Here is a 20404-nt window from a genome sequence, read left to right as displayed (position 1 = left end):
CTGCACAGGAAAGGAGTGTCCTGGTCCCAGCCACTTCCCAGACCTCACAGTGGTCTCCATCAGGCTCTGCCCCAGCATCTCTGGAATTGACATCTCCCCACTCTGACAAGGCAGAGGAAGGCTATTCATGCATGTTGAGACACCAAAGTAATTTAAAAGATGTCTTTAAAGGAGAGACAAAGCACTTCATGCTGTTGATAGGCACACCTGAGCAGAATCTTTTGCTCAGGGATTGGTGTGAAAAAATGTATAAGCCAGATGTTTTGAGCAGATGGCCTCCTTTTTAGGTATGGATGCAATCTGGAATTTTTATAAACTTCATGAAAGGAAGATCAGGGCAACACAAAGCTATTTTTTCCTACTTACCAGCTGGAAGTAAGGTAAATTTATCAGCTTCAGTGTGGTCCCTTCTGAACAACAGTGTCCACAAAGAGAAAACGCAAACAAGAAATACAGTACAGCAGGGCATGCTTGAAATTATCTCTGTCTTGTCTTGTGCACCTGGAAGAACAAACTTTTTTGTACAAGGCAGATTCAGTCTTCATGCTGTCTCACTCCAGGGAATTAGCTGAGGAAAAACTGTACAATATGATGAATTATTTATTAATAATTGGGATTTTATGGGGTTGTCTGTGTGTGTGTGTGTATGGACAGCTACAGCTCAGTAGGACTGACAAACTAGAGCAGACTGCAGTTAGAACAAAAGTGAGTACTTCACTGGCTAAGCTACCAATTTTTTTTCTCTTTCTCTTCCTTTTCATTCTTCCATATACTCTCTATATAGCATTTCCACCCATATCCATGTGCTCAAATATAAATTAAACCACCTACTCCCCCCTGCCCATCTACAGAAGAATTTATTCCATTGCAGTGGGAAGTTGCAAAGTCTATTATATCTGTCTAAGATGAACCCCAAAGCAAGCATTTTATCCTCTCTCATGTAATTAATCATCATAAGGCAGAAAATGAAATTTCCACAACTGAAAAGCATACTGTAGAGAGCTTCAAGGAATTGCATGTCAGTTTTTACTTTGATGTTCAAAAAAAAAAGCTGGGAAGGAGATGGGATAGGAAAAAGATGCTCTGAGTGACTTGCAAGAGATTTCCTCCCTATTACTTAACTCTTTAGATAGTAGACAGAAGGAAATAATCTCTCCTTAGAGTGAGTGAGAGTGAAAGTATTCACTCCAGTGCCTGGAGTGAGAGTGAAAGTATTCCGAAGAGACATAAGAACCTCATTTAGCACCATGGGTGGTTTCACATTCCCGTTTGCATCTTAATAAAGTAAACATCACCTCAAGGTTTGCAGTGAGGCTATGATGATTTTTAAAACATTGGTAGGATCAGCTGATAAATACTTTGTTTCCTGAGATGATTTAGGAAAGTAGGAGCTTTATCTCAGACTAGTGAACTTTCTCAGCTGGCCCAGAAGTAAGGAGAGAGCTGGGATTTATTGTGTGTGTTTATCCAGGGGCTGAGTGTTAGTTTCTGAAATTACTACTGCTGTTTATTTCCTGCGAGAGCAGAGTTTCACTTCTAAGGGTCAAGGGCAGTTGAATGTATTAATGTCTTTTTCTCTATCCCTCTCTTCTCTATTTAGTAAGATATTTAAGCACACATTGTACTGTGCTCAAGAAGCAGAGCCCTATGTTTCTCTCCTGGTGGTAATTGAATCCTCCCTACCTGCTTTCATCATTTGGTTGCATCCTCAAAATAAGAGCTCCTTTTCTTTCACAGTTTTCCTAAACCAACTCTGTCTCTCCCAGCTCCTCTTTGCCACCTCCTATTTGCACTTACAACTACAGTCAGTGTCATCTGTGCTTGCCATCTGCTTCCAGAATATTATGAAGCTGTAATCACAGGACATTTTGAAATTTATTCATACAAATCAAAGACGTTCAGTTGCTGTCAGGGGTGGTTTTAGAGCTTAGAAAGGCATAGGATTCCTGGCAAAGGCTTTCAGAAACAGCAGCTGGCAGAGAGAGGCTGCAGGAGGTTTCTCTGCCCAGTTTGGCCATCCCACCTGGCTCCTAACCTCCAACATTTCTACATTCTCAGGGCTGGCTTCAGCTGAGATGAGCTAACTGTGCCAGCAGTTTAGTGGTAAACTTGAATCTGGGTGAGGGTAAGACGAAAGTAATTTTTCACTTTTAACCCCATTTTTGCCTAGTCTGAAGAAATTTATAACACAATAGTAATTTCTGTCTTGCTCCTTTTACAAATAGTCTGTAGCTCAGTATATTTTTTTCTATTCATGTTGTTTGAGGTAGGGGCTGCTTTATTAAGTCCAAGGAGTCCATATAATAGTGGCCTAATGCCTATCAAAGGCCTCTAGGCGCTACTATAATTAATAGTAGCAGTAATATCGGATGGTGAGCTGTCTGTATCTTCCCCCTTGGATAGCAGATGCTAAGGGTTACTCCTACACTGCTCTGTTTATACTCTCAGCTTCTGGATTAACAAAAGAGCTTGTGATAAGCTATGTTTGCATTATAAGGTGGTGTGGACTGCTTCTACTGCTCTAAGAGAGGTTCTACAATGTGAAACAGCTGGTGCGAAGGATCCACATACACAACATGCACGTGTCAGGGTTGTGGGGTTTTTGCTTTGGACTCTGCTCCCCTAGGTTGATTTGGGGCAGGAGTGCATTAGGTGAACTCTTGGTGTGCAACTTCTAATTTGGCTTCATCCAAGGGAAAACTGATCCATGCTCTGTGATGCAAACCAAGGTGAGGGTGATGGAGAACTGCACAATTCTTACAAAACTAAAGGGCTGATGTTTGCAGTACGCTCCACTGACTTAGAAACTATTTCAAATCAGTTTAATAATTTTTACTTTTTCACAGTTCAATACATTTGAACTGTGGATTGGTGTGCCTTTTAAACTGTCTCTGCTAGGTCTCTCAGTTTCTGAAAGCTCCTTCACAGTGTTCAGTGTTATTATAGATGTCCCTAGATGAAATCATCATTATGTATGAGAGGCAACAGAAATTAAAAAACAGCTGTTAGATATTTCTGCAAAAACGAACCTATCCCTTGATGAATTCCTGTTTTCCCCAAGACCTGTTGAGTGCTGGAGATCCAGCCTGAGAGTAATGTGCCTGTGGCCTTAGTGAGCCAAATGCACACGGCCTGTGCTGTCTGCAGCAGCAAAGCTGTTGTAGGCTCAGCTAGTAGCTGGATGCAAGCCAAGTCAGTGTCCTGGAGGCTGTAGACACTAGCCAAAGAGTTGTGGTCAAATACTTGGCAGCTCTTAAACCACAGAAACCAAATGAATAGAAGAGTTCCATTTGGCTCCGTTGTCGCTACTGAGTTGGTGCGTGGAATACAGAACTGTGACCTACTGATTTGCAATGGCAGCACAGCAGCTGCAGGACTGGAAAAGCAGGGTGCTTTAATCCCAGGGGTTTTGTGGTTGTTTTTTTTAATTTATAGGGAGATCTTCAAAACACACACAAAGGAGCTAAATGTGACACACAGTAAAAACAGGAAGTGTTTTCAAGGGATCAGAATCAGGATGAATTGCTTCCCTACAATTGTCTACCTATGTCTACCAACCTACCTGGCTGGTACCACAGGACTTGCTAGAATCCCCTCATAGGTGGGAGGTGTGGTGAAGGCATACTTAATTTGAATTTAAAGTGCCTGACAAGGACATCTTGAGAGGGAAGTTAGTGATCTGGTGCACTGGCTTCACAAAGGATGTGACTGGTACCATGTCTGCGAAGGCTAACAGTGGTGAAGGCTGACAGTGATGCAGATGAAAGGGCAGCCATGAAAAGGATCAGTGAAAGCAACAGTAATGAGAGGGAAATACCAGAGACAGGGGCCATGGTATATTACCAGTGTTGATGAAATCCCTGAACCTTTGTCCCGTAGTGGCATCTTTTCATCTTTCTTTTCGGGTTGTGTAGAGTGGCAGCAGAGATCTAGAAATGGAGAAGGAAATGGTGGTCATAAGAAAGCAGGTAGGAAGGCACCGAGTCCTTGAGTCATGCTCCCTCATGTGAGGGGGCTATTGGGGGTGTGCAGTGGTGAGGCAGGTGATGGTACCTACCAAAAACGCATTTCAGTGCTAGTGAGTGATTTAGATCCCAGGCAAGCACAGGTTTCTTTGTAATTATTTTTCAAATAGTCTCACAAAAGAACTGTATCATTTAAATGAACAGCATATTACTTCTGATGCAAGTCAAAGAGGTACAAGCATTTCTGCTACACCCAAAATGCACCAAAACCACTGAAACTTATTGGGACAAGTTGTCCCTTCAGCTCCTTACTCCATCCCACAGCTCCTGTGTAAACATGCTGGTGTGCGTGTCTTGGGATGGAATGACAAGCCCAGTTAGCTGTTATGCTGCTTTCACCACGAGAAGCAGAAAAATCCTAATAACTCAGACAAGAAGCCTCCTCATGTTAACTGTGGAGCTTGCAAGTCCTTGTTCTGGGCCATAACAAGTAGGTGTGGCAAGAGGGGTTGGAGCTAAAGCCCTGGTGCTGCAGCTGTATCCCTGTGCCGGCATTATCACTGCTTCGATGCAGACGTGGAATCCCCTACCTGATAGTGTATTGTGGTGGTCAGCGAGGACAGGGTTCACAGCTGGTTTGATTACAGTACAGGACACTGGAAAGGAAGTGATTTTTGGAAAGCAGAAATTCAAGGTGGGGCAAAACTATTTTCTTCTTGCCTAAACTAGCCACACATAGACTTGTCTAGATTTGAATATGGGTGGTGTATTTTTTAGAAGGTATTCAGCAAGACAATTTTAAAACAGCTTGGCTCCTGGCTAGTCAGATCTTCACACCTTTAAATTGTGTTCATTGTACATGCTTAACCAGAAACTCTGTCAGGTAAAAAAGCAACACTATATAGTGTATTAAGGTATATTAGGCCAATATCTTGTAAACTCTGAATCTCATCCTGTTTCACACGGCTTTGGCCCTCATTAATCTTATCTCATGCCCGCCTTTGAAATTAAAATGTTTACTGGTGTAATTATTGCTATGTAATAAGAAATACCGTAGAAATTATTTTTATGTGCAGCCTGCAACAAAACAGGTACAAATTTGTGGATCACACATAAATCACAGAAAAATCTGTAGTTTGGTAGTAAACTCTGCAGGTTTAAAAAAAAAGTTGTTTCTTCAAATCCAACCCAGTGGGACTGAAAGCAGGGTTGACTTCTGACTGCTCTGATTCAGTGCTTCCAGGACAGTCCTTAAGAGGCATGTATTTGGGGGAACTCAACACCTAGTTTCCTAAATTCTTATATGTGATTTTAAGTATGCATTAGCAAAATTAAGATGGCCCAGTCTCACAAGTGCTGTGTGAGAGCTCAGAATGAAACAGCATGTGAAGTCATAAAATAGCAAATGGCAACATTAATTTGGAAGCAAATAAAAGACAGCAATTTTTGTTTGAATTTTCTTTGTTTTAAAGCCACAGAGGAGCAAATAACATGGTTATACAAATAATGGGGTTTTTCAAGGTGCTTCTTATTAGGAGATTCTGATTGAGACTTACTGTTTGTTCTCTGTATCCAAAGGATAAATATTTTACCTTTTACAAAATAATTATTTTATAACCCGAGGACTTATACCTGCAGCTACACTTGTTTTTCAGCACACTCTTCTGATGCAAGAAGCACTCATGAATCACAATCTAAACTTCAATTTCATGTCCTTTTAGAAGCCACTGTAACAGAATCATGGCAAGTCATTGAGGTAGTTGGCAAAGCAAAGCTTGTCAGTTCACTTACATTGCAGGCATGTAACCTGTTTTCCCTTCCTCCATCTGCTGCATCAGTTTAGGGTTGGGTAGACATTAGGCAAAACAATAGCTGCTATCATCTCAGAAATATGTATAATTCCCCTTTAGCTTGCAGCCTTTTCTATCCCGTACTATGGTATCAAGATTTTGACATCACACATTTAAGTGCATTACTGAATCTGAGGGAAAGGGACCTAAAACATAGCGAGAGCCATGGTTTTGCCAGGAGCATAGTAGACCATGAGAAGACCATAAACAGATGGTCCATTAAATGCTTGTCCGTTATGAGGGTGGGGAATATCATTCACACACTAAAAACCATGGCCTTGGGCCACCCTCACAGCCAGGAAACCTGCACAGTAGAAGAGTGCTGCACATTTTCCAAGGTCAGATATGGAGGGTTTCTCAAACAGAGTCTGCAAACACTCAGCCCGGAGGACCGTGCAAGACTGAGCTCCCCTTCCCCTTTGTAGGTAGAGCAAAGCAGTGGAGTGGGGTGTTGAAGTGCCAGTGGGGCCAGGCTTGGTTCAGTGGAGGCTGCAGGGAACAGCAGACCTTCATGGAAGTTGTGCTGCACCAGGTTAGTGAAGCATTGCTCAAGTTACCCGAGGTTACTGCCTCTGTGCTCTGGGCGTAAGGCACAACCAGAAATGTTTCAGTGCAAGAGGTGTCTAATGCCCATGTGCATTTCTTCTAAGAAATAAACCTCTGAGATCACTGTGGATTTTAAGTGTCACTACCATCCTTTTCTCCCTAGTGCCAACCCCCAAATCTCACTGTGCCCAGGTGATGCACTCAATGTAGCTACTTGATGATAGAGAAAAGATGGATAGTCAAAGTGAAAACACTCCAATAATGGGGATGGGAGATGAGAGAGTAAGTGGCAACAGCAGAGAAAGTTTAAAGCTTTTTCTGAGCCAGAGAGTTTCCCTTTTTAGAAGTAAAATCAGGACATGGAACAAACAAGGACAAATTGAAAGAGAAAGTATCCCCGTGTGTCTTGTTTTTTGTTTTCTCTTAGGCTCAGACTTGTACTATATTGGAGCCAAAACTCCTATTGCAGGCATCTGTTTTGAGACTGTAGGGTTATTTGTTTGGTAGTTTTGGTTTTTTTAGTCTCATTTTTCTCCCTTTTATTTTTGCTTCTTTCTCCCCTCTAACTTTATTTTAGTAATATTTTCTCAGCTTTTGTCAGCTCTGTTCCTCTTTTATCTTTTCCTCTCCTGTCTCTGCAGGCATCTTCAGCTGCACTTGTCTGCTCAGTGCACTATCTTGCAGAGTTAGTAGATCCTTCAGATGACCAGTGCTCAAGCTTTAGAAAGATCTATTCTTTCTTTTTGTTTTCTCTCTTTTTTTTCCCCCACAACTTTTTACTATCTGCAAAACTAACTGGGGAGTGGGAGAAAGGCTCTCCTTCCTTCCAAGGACACAGTGCCACCTTACTTGGAAGTGCTTTTCCCTGACTTCTGCAGCTAATGAAATAATTTCACCTCCCAGCTAAGATGAATCTCTGTCTCCCAGTGAATGAGACATCTGTATGAGGGTTATTGGCAACTAGACTTATCATTCGCTCTCTCAAATTATGGGTTTAATTTTCATGTTCATTAAGGTTGCTCAGCACCTGGGAAAGTGCTGCTTTTAGGACTCTCTAGTCTCCCTGGCTGTTGTGAAAGGGGTTTTGGCACAAGTGAGAATAAAGACCAATACGGTCATTACCTGCTGTTCAAAGTGACTTGTTACTTACTTTCTTTGTGATACTGGTGCTATCAGTGATATTAGAGAAGGAAGTTTTTGCCACTAGAAACAATGTACAGTGACTTGGAGGATTTCAAATTTACTCACATTTTTGCCTATTAGGTAGTGCATAATGCCGATTAGATAATACAGCTTGAGCCCAGTTTTAGTCTCCAAAACATAAAAAAAAAAATCTTCATTTTTTAAAGATGTTGAGGGATTCATCCACTTTAGGATTAATTTTTTTTTGTAGAGTACAGATGGCCCAACCATACCATCTTCATACGGAATTAACCCAAATACCTCAATTGCAAGAATTATTTTTGCACGTGCACTCATTTTCTTCTCCTTGGATATGTTCATTTGTAGGATGTTTATGAGAAGAACTTTTACATGGTCTGAGCTTTGTCTGATTTAGAGATGGATAAAGCCCAGTTATCACTAAGCACTACAGACAAGATATGATTCTATATGCCTAGTTTGTGTGGAGCACAATTTTGCTTTAAAAACAATGGTTACTTTATTTTTCAGTGTTGTCCTCTGAACAATAATTAGAGAGAAAACCTCTGTATTTCTTCTTTAATTTATAGAACATTAATCCTAATCTGTGCTCAAAAATAAGTAGGTCTTTTGAGTTTCAAAAAGATGACATTTTATGATCCTTCCATTGTTCCTTTTTCAGTCAAAACTTTCCCTTTAAATGACTTGCACATAAGTCATTTGCACAACACTGGCACTTCTTGACCTCATACTTTCATAATAACTGTTGTAATTCGCTTCAGTCATTTTCTTTTTTGGTGGGATGACATATACCTCTATTAGAGGACCTTTTAAGTCACTTCTTTTTTGAAGAAAATAAAACCAGATGTCAAGTCCAAGTAGGTTTTCTCTGTTTTAAAGTCTCCCTGCAAAAGTATCTGATGCATCACCCTAAAGGCCACAAGGAGCGTGAGTTTGCAGATATGTGTGACTATATCTTCTCGAGGTCACAATTTTCAGTGACCAGGGCACAGCATTGCACAATGACAAAAATTGCCAACCTTTGTTCTGGTAAGCCACCAGGTCTCAAATGTGTTCCACTTGCAACCAGTTCTGTCTTCATAGAGGATCTTCTAGAGTTTGCAATGCACTGTAGCAGATACAGAAATGCTTTAGTAGTTTAATTATGCACTCAGTAAATCTCATAACAATGGGGTGTTATATTTAATTTTATATTGTCCTTGTTTTTAATAAGATGCAGAGTATTAACTTCAGATGTCAGAATTCAAGTAGTACATACCTTTCTATTGTTTCTTCAGGCTATCAGCAAATTTTGAAAGACACTGTGATTCATGTACTGTTCACCTTTCCATTTTCACCTCAGAAACTGTGAGCATTGGAGACATTGCTAGTAAGGACAAGACAGACTTTGAAGCAATTCTGCAGAAGTGGGTAAATCTGACAGGAGTTTCTGCAGTGGTAGTGAATTTCCAGGTATTTGTTACACACACACACACACACATACACACACACACACACACACACACACACACACACACATGCCCACACACACACTCACTCTCTATCTCTCCCTCTGTGTATGTCTGTGTGTATATTTATATATACATATCTATCTATCTATCTATCTATCTATCTATCTATCTATCTATCTATCTATCTATCTATATGTATATATGAATGTGTTGTAAGACGTCCTGGATTCATTTAAAAGTATGGTATGATATAATGCTTCCACCCTTTGTCCCTTTGTTGTGATGTCTTAGAATTTAGGCATCCATTGAAACATTAATACACATTTTGCACTAGGTGATAAAAGCAATATTTTACCCCCTTCAATCTCGGTCTTTTAATTTTTTTTCTAATTCTTTCTACACTGTTGTTCCTTTGGCTTCTACTTTCAAGTTCAATCTTTTAATTTTCTCTATGTAATGAAATTCCAGTTACCGACTGTTTTCCATTTGCCAGTGTGGCTACTTCATAATTCTTCTCCTTTTCTTTCTCCCATGATCATCCCTCTCTTTTTCCATCCTGCCATTCTATATGTAAAAGTAAAGATCCCTCCTTTGCTGCTCCAAAACTTTCAGGGAGTGAGAGTTTTGCCTGCTACTTCACCTTTGGCTACAATGGTGAAAGCTCTTCCATTAATTCAAATGATAAAAATAGTGATACATTTAGTATACAACTCAATTTAAGTGCAATATTTTCCTCAACAAGACAGAAGAAAGGTGTTGGGAGAAGAAAGAGGAGAGAGGATGACTGTCTTCCTGCACTTCTTTATTACAAATTTTCACATGTATACAAACCAATTGCCGTTTATAGATTGCATGTGAGAACAAAAATTAGGCACATACTAAAACTTGAAAATAGATTCTTTTTTATATTAAATTACTCTTGTCATTTTAATGTTTTCTGACTAGAACTGCATACATGTGCTCTTACCAACACCATACACTGGCTGTGGGGAAAGCTTTTGCTTTTTACAGCTTCTCATGTACAGGTAAGAAGTATACTTCATCCATAATTTCGTAAAAGTGGAATCAGTGTGGTAAGTATTGAAGTGGGGTCCTGTGTTTCCATTTTCCCCCAGATCTCCAGAAAAAATATAAGCTCTAAAGGACATAGTGTGTTCTGTTTAGAAAGATAAAACTAGTTCTCCCCTTCTAATTGCGGCTTTTGGCAGTTCACACAAGCTGAGTCTTTTACTGCAAGTACCAAAGTTAGGCTATGTGTCCACTGCATTTCTCCACTTACTAGGCAACTCCAGTTTTCACTTAGAAGCAGCATTAGTATCATAAAGCTAATTACATTTGGAATAAAACTTTTGTATTGATACCATGACTGATGTAAAGGCCATTTTCTATCACGTAATGAATTACTTCAGAAACTGACAGGTTTTAGCACAGGTGGCCATTAGCTGCCAAGAAATAACTGACCCCAAAGCTTATTGTTTACTAGCTGTAAGTGTCCGACCAGGCAGCCATTACATCAAGAATGAAATAATGTAATTCCCTTTTCTGTACCTTGAAAAGTTAGCAGCTGAGTCGCCTATTGCCATGGATACGGCAGCCTGCTTGCAGACTGCATAGGGAACATCCTGAGGCACTGACCATGAGACGAATGGTCCCACCATCCGCTGCCAGCCACATCTCACTTGTTTGGGAGGCAGTGAGCACTGAAAATGTGCTTTTCACTCCTGTTTTCAATGGTTTTGCTCCTCCAGATGCAAATGGTCCTTTTAAAGGATCAGAAGGAAAGTCCTTGCACTTTTCTTGACCCTGGATGAAATGGTCCTCATTTGAAACACATTTGGGGTATAAGTTTAGAAAAAATTCCAAACATGTTCCACAACAAGAAATGTCACTGTTAAATTCAGGCAGAATCTAGATCTCATGGGGAATAACAGGGAATCCTTGAAATCAGCTGTTGTTATGTCAGGTTTGGTTTTTTATATTTCCTGCTTTTAAAGCAGGCTTTGTTGAGATAACTTGCAAGACTTCAGGATACGTTCCCCTTGAAACTGTACAGTTAAGTTGCTCTTTGTCCTGTTTCATATGATTTCTGGATAACAGAACACACTATTTCAATATTTTTGCCTAAACAAGAGGAGTCTTTAAGGGAGGGGTTGAAGAAAAAGGAGAGGGATTTCTTTTGAGGGCATGTAGTAGTAGGACAAAGGGCAATGGTTTTAAAATGGAAGAGGATAGATGTAGATTAGATATTAGGAAGAAATTCTTTACTGTGAGGTTGGTGAGGCACTGGAACAGGTTGCTCAGAGATGTTGTGGATGCCCCATCCCTGGAAGTGTTCAAGGCCACACTGGATGGGGCCCTGAGCAATCTGGTCTGGTGGAAGGTGCCCACAGCAGTGGCATTGGAACTAGATGATCTTTAAGATTCCTTCCAAACAAAACCTTTCTGTGATTTTATGAAATGAGGCTGCCAGTTCTGAGATGTGCACAGGGCTTTTCTGGTACACAGTGCTGACAGCTTGGATGTAGGTAGAGGCCAGAACTGGACACAGCTAAGGCTGAAATATTTCATACATTTTCTGCACATAACAGCTAAGCAGAAAGTAAGAGCTTATTTAAGGAGTTCAAGCAGCCTACAACTGAACCTTGCCATAAAATCAAACACCACTGCATCACCAAAGTGTGTGCCCATTACACAAAGTCAGGGTTTTCATTAACAGCCCTATCAGCAAAGCCTCAATGATAAACATTTGAAAAATGGATCATGTTCAAATGTGGAGAATTTTATGATTATACAGACTTCTGATTCAATATTAAATATTTATATTTAATATTTCTATTAAATTTTTCTGATATTCTTTTTTTTCCTAAGAAATAACACAGGTATTAGAGTTGTACTTGAACATAGCTAAAGAAAAAAAAAAAAACAACCAAAGAAACTTTGATTTCTCCTTAAAGCTTATAAAATTTCTAACATTTTCACCAGGTCAGAGACACGACATGCAAATACCTGTTCTGTCATTCAGTCAGTGAGACAAAATCTAAAATCAGTCTCTTCCCTGGAATAATTGTTCAGCAAACAAGGATACCTGTAATCCATTTTTATTATTAATATGCCTGTTAAGACTCAGGTACTGTATTTTACTTCTTATAATGAGCATGGTTTTACAATGGATGAGTGGTGTTTGCAGTACATAACACCACTGACAGCTGCAGAATTCCTGTCACGTGCACCAGAGTTGGTTTAAATAGAAGTACATTTCTCTGGGTGGTAACAGAATATATAGAGAGAAATTTGCAATGTGTGCCTACTTTACTGTATATGCACAAACCTTATTTTCCCTGATAATTCAGGGCATGGACATGTTTATTTATCCACAAAGCTTTCTTATTGCTGTTGTATTGCATCTCAATTAGGTAAAGAAAGATTGTTATCTGTAAGGTCTACTGTGGAGATTGTTCTTGTGTGTCTCTAGTACCAATAATTTTGCAATATAATTCCTAATATCTTCTAATGATTTGGGATGAAGACCCTAGATTATGCACTTCAGCCCCTCATTCTTTTACACTACAGGGACGGGAGATTTTAATTTCTGTAAGAGGACTGAGTTGGCTAATTCCTGTATGCATGACTTTCTTTGGTGCTAGCTATATCCTGAGAAGAGCAAAGAGGAACAGAGAGGCCATTAAAATAAATCTCTCCACCTTCTGACTAGTTTGCATTCTAGTTTTTCTGCATTGGTTAAAACTATTTTCCTGTTTCATAAAAAGATTAATTCCTAATTGCCACTGTCCTCATGAGGATGTTTTAGCAGCTGACTAAGAACAGTCTTAACAATTTTAAATGAAGCTTTAAAGTTGCAGACCTGCCATCACCCATGAGTCATCCTCCTCACTGTATGTGGGAGAATGCATGATCTGGTTTGATTCTGGCTGTACAGCACTGGTGCCTGTTTATCTTGGATGAAACAGCAGCAGGTGTTTGTGCACGAGGACAGCCCAGCGAGGGAAGCACAGAGGTTGCTTCTGGGACTTTTGCAGGACAGGCCTTCTCCTCACACTTTGATTGCTGCTCAAGTGGTGTTCGACAGCATCCTCCACTAGCAGATTGCAGACTGAGGTGGCATGCAGGCTCTGCCACCTTTCTTGTCCAAGATGCAGTCCTCTGAGAGCAGAAGGCACCATATATAGTCCACTGGTGGATGGATCAGTGGAAAGAACTGTGCCTCTGAGGGTTTTCAGATGGAATTTTTTTTTACATGCACAAAATTGCAGATGGAAAAGCAAAATGAGGGGGACAAGCAAAATTTCATTATCAGCCACCCAAAGGGTGAGAGTGGTAAATCTCAAGATGAAGGGATTAATTTTTTCATTCTTTGTTCCATGGCTTTCTATCATGGGAGAAGGTTTGCTCCCTCTTAGTCCCCAAGGCTCATTCTTGCATCTATTCCAATGAAATCTACAGAGGAAGCTCTCAGGTCCAATGTGCAAATATCTAATAGCCTTCCTAAATACAGGAAAGCATGAAGATGAAGCATGAGGCCAGCGTTTGTGTCAGAGATTTCCTCCCCAAACTTTGGTGCTGGGTTTCATGTCACATTGCCATATTTCTCCATAGCATCTCTATATTTCCATCTTCAGAAGTTGGACCTCTTGCTGTAACAGTAAGCTACACAAAACCAGATGCATGTTTTGAACTTTATGAATCTGAGCTTAAGACATGTGAAACTCCATTATTGTGAAATTGGTAAGGACAAAAACGTCCAAAAACCAACCAACCACGGAATGATCACAAGATATTGTTCTCTCACTGTAGGGAAATCTGTTTAATCTCCCATAGCAGTCTATTCACTAACTAAACACACTGGTCCAGTCACTGTGAAGAAGCAGACTGTGCATAGCCAGAAATAGCAGTGGGAAAGAATGCACATCAGGGAGCACATTCCTCTCCCTACCCTGGAGATACTGAAGAAACAGGGGGGGAAATCTTCAAATTGGAACCAAGCCACCCACAGCAGAATTTTCATCAGAAGAGGGCCATTAGCAATGTCCAGTACAAGAGCCCAGCTTCTAATCTACACCAGGCTTTTGTTATGATTCACTCACAAAAAAGATATTTAGCAGGACTACATCAAGGATATATTGAAGAAACAGTAAACTTAGCATCTCCTACAGAAAGGGCTCAATTTTTAAAGTATTAGGCTTGGCTCCTGACAGTAGGCACAGTGCAGACCCCAAAAAGCCATTCAGACACCATCTGCCCTGTGGAGCATGCAGCCTTATCACTCAGAGACAGGAGGAGAGACACCCTCTCCTACAATCTAGGTTTTGGTCACAGGGACAACATCTAAGGCAGTATTGTTATAAATGGGGAAAGAAGAGTGCATAAAGCACTATGAAATTTATCCAACAAAAGGCTCTTTTCCCTAGCAGCAATCACTGCTGGTCCTTCCTCTCTCGTTTGTGTCTCAATTTCCTCCCCTACCGCAGAACCGCGCTCCTCCCCCCGCCGAAACCCATTCAGGACTCAGACAGCAGAAGCAAAACAAGGTGAGATTTCCCTCGCTTACCCACCCCCCCCTCCCCCCCACCAGAATGATTTTATCACATAATAGCCAATCTAAACAGTGTTCAGTGCAGTGCAAATCATACTTTGCATGCAAATGGAAAGACGGTGTTACCACAGGAATGAAGTCTGTTGAGGTACATGGTGAGGAGAAGCTGGCTTCTCTCTTCTGAACAGACACAAGTGGTGCAGAAGGAGTTTCACACATTCATGGAGAGCAGGAGGAGTCTCTCTTCTGTTTTTGTCAAACACTTAGCTTTGACTTTACTGCCCAGAAGCAGACATATTTCAGATGCAGGAAGCCAACAGGAAGCTAACAACAGGGAGGTTTGTCCTCTCCCCAGGCAGTCAAGTGGTTCAGACCAGCCTTACACCTTTTATATGAAAGCAGAATTATCTGCATACTCTCCAGCTGGCATTAGGTCCCTATTTACCATCATTCCTCAGCTTCACTGAAACAATAAATGACTCCTTGCCCATACAAAGACCAGGGTTTTATAGGCAGACAGATTTAGATTGCTACCTGCTGCAATGCCTTGGCCCTTTGGGTTCAGACTGCTGAACACATTCAACAGCTTATTTCCATGGATTTTATATTGTGCCCTAAAGTCACATCATAATCATGCAGCTTGCACTGCTGGTGCTTTCATGTTCCTACGCTGTAGGCAAGAGCATCCAAATGCATTAATGTACTACACAGCACCGACCACATTTCCCAGCAGTGTGCAGCTGATATGGGTGTTGGAGGTATTCTCTCCAGACACCTCTCCCATCACAGCATTCTGCCAAAACAGTTCATTTTTTAATTGGCAGCCACCCCTGATAAATAACTGGGTGCAGCCTTATAAAAGACTTTTATCATATGCTCCTCTGCCTGTATTTGAAATCCCCTAACTCATTTTTATCACTAACTGCTAATAACCCTTCACTGATTCTTGAAGTTGATGGTATGCACCAAACACGCTTGTCCAGCTGTGTTTGTGAAACACAGGGATAGCAATGTGATAAAATATTGTCCCCTTCTTGACTATCTATGCTTTGTGCATCCTTATCTAAATGGCTTCAACACTTCATCCCTTCTGTTTCTCCTACTGCTCCATGTCAATATTGTCTGTTTATTCTGCAGGGAACATACAGGCTTTATTTGCACAACAGGAGTACAACAAGGCCCCAGATTTGACTGAGGCTTTTGGTGGTCAGAGTTCCTCCTGCAGATGAGACTTGAATTTTAGCATTATTCTAGACTCAGGCTGAAAGATGCACACATTCATTCAGACCAGGATTAAAAGGCAACAAATAGCAAAGTGATAGATAGCTACTTCTGCCTTTTGGTATGTAAGCCAAGGAATTAGCAGGCTGTAACCACAGAGGCATACAGAGCCTGAAACAGACTGGCAGGCACTGACGTTTGTGTCAGCTGAAAAAGAAAGCAACAACAGCAAAAATGTAGAACACAGAACAGTAGTACTTCAGAAAGTTTCCCGTTGAAAACAAAGAAATCTCAGCTAGTGTAGAACATAACATTTGATGCGATTTCCAAAGAGCAGAAGGACTAGTTTTAAAGTGCTCGGCATGGCCAGTCAGGGCCAAGTTTTCAGTTAAGCTCAGCTCCCATGGAGACAGCTAAACAAGAGCCAAATTTTAAAAAGTCACTCAGTAAACAGCTGTTTCCACTGCAAAAATTCTGTCCCAGTTTTCAAACAGAGCACAGCACCACCCACATGGTGTGTCATTTCAAAATCTTACCCTAAGTGACTTCACATCTGGGTTCATTGCTTCATTGGCTACCTGTCAGAGAGTCAAGTCACCTCCCTTTCTTTCTTCTTCCACCCTTTCTGAGCCCTGATGTTGTCTGATTAATCTGAGCTATCAAATAACTGTTCTGGTTATTGTATAGAGAGGGAATATCAAGAAATGCACCACACAGTCTGTGACACTATGAGCTTTACAATTCCACCAATTTACCATGTGCTTTTGAGCTGCAAGAGCCAGCGTTATGCTTTGACCTGCCAATCATGCTGACTCATGTCAAATTCTGTCATCTTCCAAATGTCTGAGGTTGGAGGTCTCAACCTATTTTCACATGCAGATGAAGCCGAGAATTTCTTTCTCCTGAAGTCTGCAGAAAAGCTGAAGTCTGCAGACGCCAGATGCCATGATTCAAAAAAGACTGTGTCACAGGTGATGTAAAACATTATCTAGTTATCAACACTTGTAGAAACTGCAGTCTTCCTTCATCGGAAAGTCAGTGTGAAGCTTTCTAAGAGCAGGAGTAACTCTTTGTCGGGAGAAGCCAGCCTTTGGGGTCATAAACCACACACAGCTCCTATACTCTCAAACTTTGTGAGAGCTTATAGGAAGTCCAACAGTGGGGAAGGGTAACATCTTCTGCCCTACTGCCTACTGTCTTGCATGGTTCTTGTGTAAGCAGAGGGGTGCAATTCAGCATATGGAATGAATCACAGAAATTCTCAGAAGTAAGGCGGTCTACCAGAAGAACAAGAGTTTCCTTTATTTTGTTTTTTTTCTTGTTAGGGTTTTTTTTTTGTCTGTGGCTTCTTTTTTTTTTAGGGGAGTTATTCTTCTTTTATGTGAAGATCCAGGAGACAGAAAAGGAAGGGCAGAAAATGGAGCTGGCTAAAAAAGCAGCCCACGATATAAACAGCCTCAGCCTGTGCACTCTGAGGCATGGTTAGCTGAAGACATTTTTCATCTTCCAGAGCTAGTTTAAAATGTCTCTTGCTCAAACCAAACTCCCTCAAACAAGAAAAGTGAATTTCAACCTTTTGTACAAAAGATTCTGTTGTTCATTTCCCTACTGAAGAGAGATGTAACTCCCCACTTGAAGCTTTCTCCTCTGTCATTTCTCTCATTTCCTTGATCCCCCTTGCTGTGTGACCGTGTGACATGCAGCCATTTGGTGAGAATCGAGAGAGATATTGGCAGTTTGGGAGCTCTTGTTCCTGCTTAAGTATGCAAAGAACATAATTGCTAAGTGCATCATCTATTGTAATTTATACATCCACATACAGCATAGATCAGGGCAGTCTTCACATAAGGATACAGCACCGTTTTTTCTTCTCTGCTTTTCTGGGCAGGAAAATATTAGGTCTCAGGGATCTCATTGTGCCACAGGCTGAACAAATGCACTAAGAAGTGATCTCTGCCCCAAACAGCTTACACTCTCAGTACAGCTGCAGAGAACCAAGATGTGAGGCAGCATTTCTATAACTCTGCTTCTTCACACACAAGTTTGAAATTACTTGAGAAATAATTTAGGAAGGTCTGCAGCAGGTATGGAAGTTAGCAATGCCAAACCCAGGGCTACAAAAGCACTCTACAGTCATAGACCCACCAAGCAGGAGCTGTGTTGCTCCCAAACATTATCTAACAAAGAGGCAACAATGGACCAGATGGTAAATACTGGTCTGCAAGTCAAAAATAGCAGCTGTGTAATACTAAAAGGTAAAAAATATTAAAAAAAGGAAAAAGAGAAATCTAGAGAAAGTATCAGAGGGATGTCCAGTTTCCTCCCCATCAATTGTGCTGACTCTCACTATCACAGCAGTTGGACTTCTCACGATCCTCTGCAGCAGAAGCCAAGCCAATATTATCTTTAAAAATTTCAGATGTAGGTTAGACAGCCCTCAGCTGAAAGTGGAGACTGCATAGCCATATTGGAGACTTCAGAAACCAGCCTTGTGCTCGATGATGACAGCGAAGGTGAGGGGTTGTCGCTCGCTTTCGACTCCCCTAATTAAATCTGCAGTTCATAGAGTACCTTGAATTCCTTCACTGAGTTGCATTTCTTGCACAAGATTCCCCAATCACCCTTTAGGACCTTCAGCAACAGAACCTCACTGTTCAAAGAGTGGCAGAGTTTCAGTTTGTGGCAGACCCCACAGATGTTTGTACTCATTGGATTCTGACCATGTTGTTTCAGAGGAAGACATGGAGCCTCATCTCCTCTATTGTCTGGAGTGTTATGTCTCCATTTAAGCAAAGATTAAGAAGAGAAAATTTCCCCTCAGACAGTGGTCTTTAAAACAGCAGTGTATCTTTTGCAAACACAAGGAGGACCTGCTGAACCTCCATCAGTGTTGGAACGCTACTTTCCTCCCAAACTAGTTCTTCTGCTTGGTGGAGCAGAAAGCTACACTGTTGGACTCTACCTTGTGTGCAGCAGCACCAAAAGCGGGGGTACTGGGCACTTGGCATTTTCCACACATGCGCTTTCAAGTGATGCTTTGCATGTGCATGCAAAGTGTTACTTTTTTTCCATCTGTACCAACCAAGGGGACGTGGTCCCAGGCAGACCCACGGCCACTAGAGGGCATTTGAAGGACATCTGATCAATGGTTGCAGGTGTCTGGCCGCCTGATGAGGCAGGCCTGCCGATGGGTCCTGCTGTGCCAAGATGTGGTGTGCAGCAAGAAGTCTTACCCTCATGCCTTTCTCATTCTCTCTTTCTGCAGTTGCCCCTGGGTGCTCTGGGATAGTGGCTTGCAGAAAACATGGCATAGGTTGTTCCTATGATGTATCTGGATCTAATGCTGCAAATGGGCAGTAGCTGAGGTAGAACAATGCTTCTGAATAGACCACAGAATCACTACACTTTGTTTGATTGCAACCTTCAAAATAGCTATGCATGTAGATATCAGAGATAGTTTCATTCATCAGTTTTAAGCAGCTGCCCGTGGTGCCCTCATTTAGTTTTTCTTGACACTGAGTCAGAAGTCCATGTTTTCCCTACCTTTTTCCATATACTCTCTCTTAATGGAGAGAGCTAGTCTCCAAGGCCGATCTTTAGCAAAAGCATACACCTACGCTCCATACCAAGCTCTTTCAAGTCAGTTTCAGTAGACAGAGGAGTTGAATGCAGCCTCCTGTACTCCCAGTGAAGGCCATGGCTTTCAAAACACAAAATATTTGCAGCAACTTCATCACCATGTAAACATCCAAAGGGACTGCCTGACACAGACCATGTGAATCATCTCAGTGCCAGAATGCAACTGGCTTGAGTTGGGAGTGGTAGGCTGGATTTAGCTCAGGACACACACATTTGTGGTCATGTGAGCACCTATGCGCTCTTGGAAGCAATTCTGCTGGACATGTGATGTAGCATTAGTGTTTCTTGTGCTTCTCACTAGTTGCCACACTACCCTTCAGCTTTCAGGAGCTTGGTTTGAGCACATCAAGCTTTTCAGTCGAGAGAGGCACTTCTATATAAAGCACCCCTTAAGTCTCAACAGTGCTTCAGGAGGCAGTACAGGGATTATTTTTATGTCAGAGGTAGAGACAAGAGATATTTCCTAGGACACAATAGCAGACCTATGGGTAGAGCTAAAGAACCTTGATAACAGGATTCTGAGTCCAGCATCCAGCTTTTTACATAACAAGCCAGCTTTTACAGGTGTTGAGCTGCCTATCTCCACTGATGGATTAAGACCTGGCAAATCACAAACTGAGCTAATTGGTATATTTTTCCCTTAAAAGGAGATTTTGAAAACACACCAGTACTGGGAATTGTGAGTGATACGTTCTGCCTGGAGGAAAACAAATTATCACTCCAGCAGGAAAACTCACATTCCCAGGGTTCTGAAAGCAACTTGTGTTGACTCTTTCTTATTTTAGTCTGCTGGGGATTTGAGAGAGCTGATTTGAGGCAGAAGCAATGGGGAAAATTCTCTCCTTGTGCTCTCTTTTACCTGACTGTCACACAAACAGGCTTCCTCAAAGTCATTATGGTAAATGCAGATTACATATCATACACAACAGATAGTTGCTGCAAATCTCGATTGGTACATTCTTTAATACTGGTTTCAAGGAGGCCATGAAGCCATTGCTGATCAATAAATTATAGCTTTTA

General features: G+C 41.3%; 1 long non-coding RNA gene across 1 annotated transcript; it reads left to right on the top strand.

The window, feature by feature from the left end:
- The first annotated feature begins 6242 nt into the window (after positions 1-6242).
- LOC116780188 lies at positions 6243-9999 on the top strand. Its single transcript, XR_004354372.1, has 3 exons — positions 6243-6347; positions 8865-8932; positions 9919-9999. It is a non-coding gene; the product is annotated as an uncharacterized LOC116780188 (long non-coding RNA).
- The last annotated feature ends 10405 nt before the right edge of the window (positions 10000-20404 follow it).

Source organism: Chiroxiphia lanceolata, chromosome Z, assembly GCF_009829145.1.
Source record: "Chiroxiphia lanceolata isolate bChiLan1 chromosome Z, bChiLan1.pri, whole genome shotgun sequence".
NCBI lineage: Eukaryota > Metazoa > Chordata > Aves > Passeriformes > Pipridae > Chiroxiphia > Chiroxiphia lanceolata.
This window is presented reverse-complemented; position numbering and strand designations above follow the sequence as displayed.